At 42.1% G+C, this 3,752-nt stretch overlaps 1 long non-coding RNA gene across 1 annotated transcript; it reads left to right on the top strand.

Moving 5' to 3' along the window:
• Positions 1-2,216: 2,216 nt before the first annotated feature.
• On the top strand, positions 2,217-3,162 carry LOC135173298 (uncharacterized). Its single transcript, XR_010301283.1, has 2 exons — positions 2,217-2,312; positions 3,035-3,162. It is a non-coding gene; the product is annotated as an uncharacterized LOC135173298 (long non-coding RNA).
• The last annotated feature ends 590 nt before the right edge of the window (positions 3,163-3,752 follow it).

Below are 3,752 nucleotides of genomic sequence, written 5' to 3' on the forward strand. Positions count from 1 at the left end.
TTGAGACAGCTTTTGATGCTTCTCTCCTTTGGACTTCATGTTCCAGCTGTGTTTTTTCTCTAGTGGAATGAAGCCTTGCTTCCAAAACCAGCGACTGCTCCTATTGAAGTCAGGAGGGAACACGCTATTACCTCGGGGTACAGTCTCAAAGGATATAAGTCAGCATAAGTTCTGCCTCTAATATATGGCAGCTATGCTAAGGCACACTGGTTGAAGGTCCATCCTTGCAGGTTCACACATCATCTGCTCTGCAGTTTGCCAATGTCCCAGATTATGAATGGGAAGCCACGAAGATGCTCTCAGAGGCAGTTGGTGCAGTCCTAGCACTGCATGACACATATATATTTACTTTGCAGTAAAGTAGCAAGTCACCAGAGAGACACTGATACTAGCTGGGAGTAAAAATCTGAAGGAAATTGCTGGCTTTTTACTATATCAGAAGCAAAAGCTTGCCCTTCTCTTTCAAGTTCATTCACTCTATGGCATGCCAAAGTTGGTAGACTTCAAAGCTTTCTCTTTCTTCTGTGGAGATAAGCAATTTCTCAGCTAAGGGTGGGATGAATAATCAAAGGTCTGTAAGGATGCCATTGCATTTACAGGAGATATAATTCATACAGAAATAACATATATTTGTGGATTTGACTTCTTTGAGCTTTCTGCAGTCCATGTCCAATGAAAGAACTAAAGTAAAACCTCACCCATAGCCAATGACACATGTTGCAGCCAGAGCTCACTCTTCCCAGATGCACAAACAACTCTCTGTGATACAGGTAGGTAAACAAACCTGTTATAAAGACCTAAGAAATTTCACTGCAGGCCTAAGTCTTAGTGAATGTTCAGTGAATGAGGCAAACTACAGATGTCTCCAAACACATGCCTGCTTCAGTAGCACTTGCAACATAATCTCTGATTTTAAAATACCATGCAATAGGACATTAGAATAAATTAATACAGCACAACTGAAATACACAATGTGCTAGTCACACCTTTACCTCCATGTTTAGGTTTCTTTTTTATAGAATCATTGAATCAACCAGGATGAGACCTCCAAGATCATCCAGGCCAACTTATCACCCAGCTCTGTACAGTTTGCTTCATGCTAGCTCTCACTTTGCGTCCCCCTCATAGCAGTCCCTGCCTTTCTATGGCAGTAAATGCCAGCAGAAGCAAGAGAGAAAATGTGCTCTTTTTTCAACACATTTCCCCAGTTCCATCTGGCCAAGATGATTTATTTTAAGTACAACATTATGTTGTCCACCCAGTAATCAAAAGCAAATAACTGAATCCGTGAAGACTTATAGCTCCCTTCTTTTTTTTTTTTTTAAGCAGAATATGCATTGTGACAACAGCTAAATTGCTTCATATTATCCCTAAGGAAACTAAGCAGGTAAAAGTAAAGAGAAACATTCTGGTCCCTTATGATGATCTAACCACATGCAGACAACTAATTGGTGCCCTAAAGGAGCACTTCCTCGTCTTTTCCAAGTGGGAATACCATTTTCTCACTCTATCTAGCTCAGCTGGGAATTTTCTTGTTTAGAAAGTACTGCTGTGATTCAGTCCCAGCTCCCAAATAATGACATAGAGGAATGTATTTTGTCTGGCTAAAACACATCTGGCCTAGCTTGAGGGGCTAGAAGCTGCCTTGCAAAACCAGGAGCTGATCAAACCCAGCTCAAAGCTTCAGGACACACTTTGAGACAATGGCAAAGACTTGGTTGCCATGGAAGTGAGTGATCACTGTTTCTGCTAGTGATCTGAGGCCATGGTTTTAACCCAGCAGCATCATAACCTGCCACTCATTTTCCAGGTCAGGAACCAAATATAAACACTAAAGCATTTTGCCATGTTGTCATGAAAGGGGTGGAAATTAAAAATAGGTTTCAAGAGCATTTGACTATAAGATAAGAAAAACAACAAGGTGCAGGACAGGCACGCAAGCTGAGGGGAAATGCATCACAAAGCATTCAAGGCTTGCCAATACACCCCAACACCTTAAACTCAACTCCTGGTGTGTGGAAAATCTTTCCTATTGTAAAGGGTTAACCCTCCTCGAGGAGTGATCTTGACCCTGACACCAGGTGGTCCTAACCCTTCCCCAGGGCTGGGTCTGAGCACTAACAGGTGTGGTGGTTAGCCTACTCCCACTTCCCCTCTAAGACCCATAAAAGCAGGAGGACTTCCTGTTTTTTCTTGCTCTCTCCCTGCCTCCTGCTTACTAGCAATCATCATCATCTTCTTTCCGGCTGCTGTTTGCTTTACTATGTGGCCATAACCCACAAGGAGGACAAAATTATTGCCATCAAATCTGGGTGTATTTACATATTTTGTATCTTGTTTTCCTTTCCCTTTACCTTTGTAAGCTCCCTACCTCATATATATTAACTTTTAACTTTTCATCTCTTAACTTCCAAATCAAAGTGAGATTATTTATTTGGGTGTGCTGACCTTTCCTCTCACTACATCTAATTCCTTTTCTTTGGGAAAGAAAGAGGAAGAGAAAAAAACATCCTACAAATTGTTATTGGCTCTGTTAACTGTATTTGAGTCTCTGGGAAATATAAATTAGAACTGAGACACTTATGGATTGAGGAGAGTTGATTTGTAGAGAAAAGATGCCTCTGAATTATCAATAACCCTTCCTAAGGTGCTCACAAGATCTCTCCCACCTCAGGGACATCCAGAAAAACATTTATCAACAAAGCAAGAGTAGCAGAAGAAATGTCCTGAAGGCCTACGATCATTAAATCACAGTTAGCACTGGCCAGAACTTTTTAGCTTCAACCTGGTGAGGGCAAATTGGTACTAGGCTTCTTCAGTGATATGGTAGTTGTGATCACACAACAGGGGTTTCTCAGCCCTGAGCAGAAACACAGCCTTTTATCCTGGTGGTCATGAGCATGAGCTTACTCAACTCATCTCTAAACCTGTGTGGACTTGATCTGAGCTTTCCCTCCTGCCTTCCAGCTGAACTGGAAGAGCCAAGGAACCCATCTCCTCTCTGTGAAGCTTCTTTTCAATTCCTTGTGTCTAGGATGCTGCAAGACACCCAGAACACCTTCCCTTGGATGATCAGTATGCAACCACAGCCTCAAGTTCGCAAGGCAAAGAGATGTCCAGGTGCCAAATCCACAAAAGAAGACTGTGAGCAGTGTCACAGCATAGAGCTTGAGGTGGTGTAGAGGGATATGCTTGGGTTTTTGTGCACCCAGAAACAGCCACACTGGTGAAAGGCCACAGTCTTGCCTCTGACTTCTGCTTTTCTAGTTATTAGGTGGAGGCATGCTGCAGCTCTTGACTCAAGCAATTAATCACGTTCCTTAAACATTGTCAACAGAGGCTTGTTTCTTATTAAACCACCTGAAAGCAGATCTACTGACAGTCCCGAGAGGAAAATAAAGAAGAAAGGTATTTTTTATTCCAGACACAGTTCAAAGTCAACAAAACTAAGAACTGCTGAAACAGAAATAATTATTGATGCTTTTTTTCCACACCCTGAGATAAATTCCCCAAGCAGTATCATGCTGAGGGAGAGCAGCACAGCAGAGATACTATTCTACTATTTCATTTCTTTCACACTGGGTAATAGGGGGTAGCTTGAGAAGTAGAAAATTAGTGAGAACAAAAACCTTACCAGAAATGTTGAGGGGCATGAACTTACTGAGGTCGCAGATAATTGCAGGCTTACACCAAGATAGTCAAGTTTCCAGTCCCACAGCTGCTCAGTGAAATATGGTGTCAGACAAGCAAAT

The sequence above is a fragment of the Pogoniulus pusillus genome, chromosome Z (assembly GCF_015220805.1).
Source record: "Pogoniulus pusillus isolate bPogPus1 chromosome Z, bPogPus1.pri, whole genome shotgun sequence".
NCBI lineage: Eukaryota > Metazoa > Chordata > Aves > Piciformes > Lybiidae > Pogoniulus > Pogoniulus pusillus.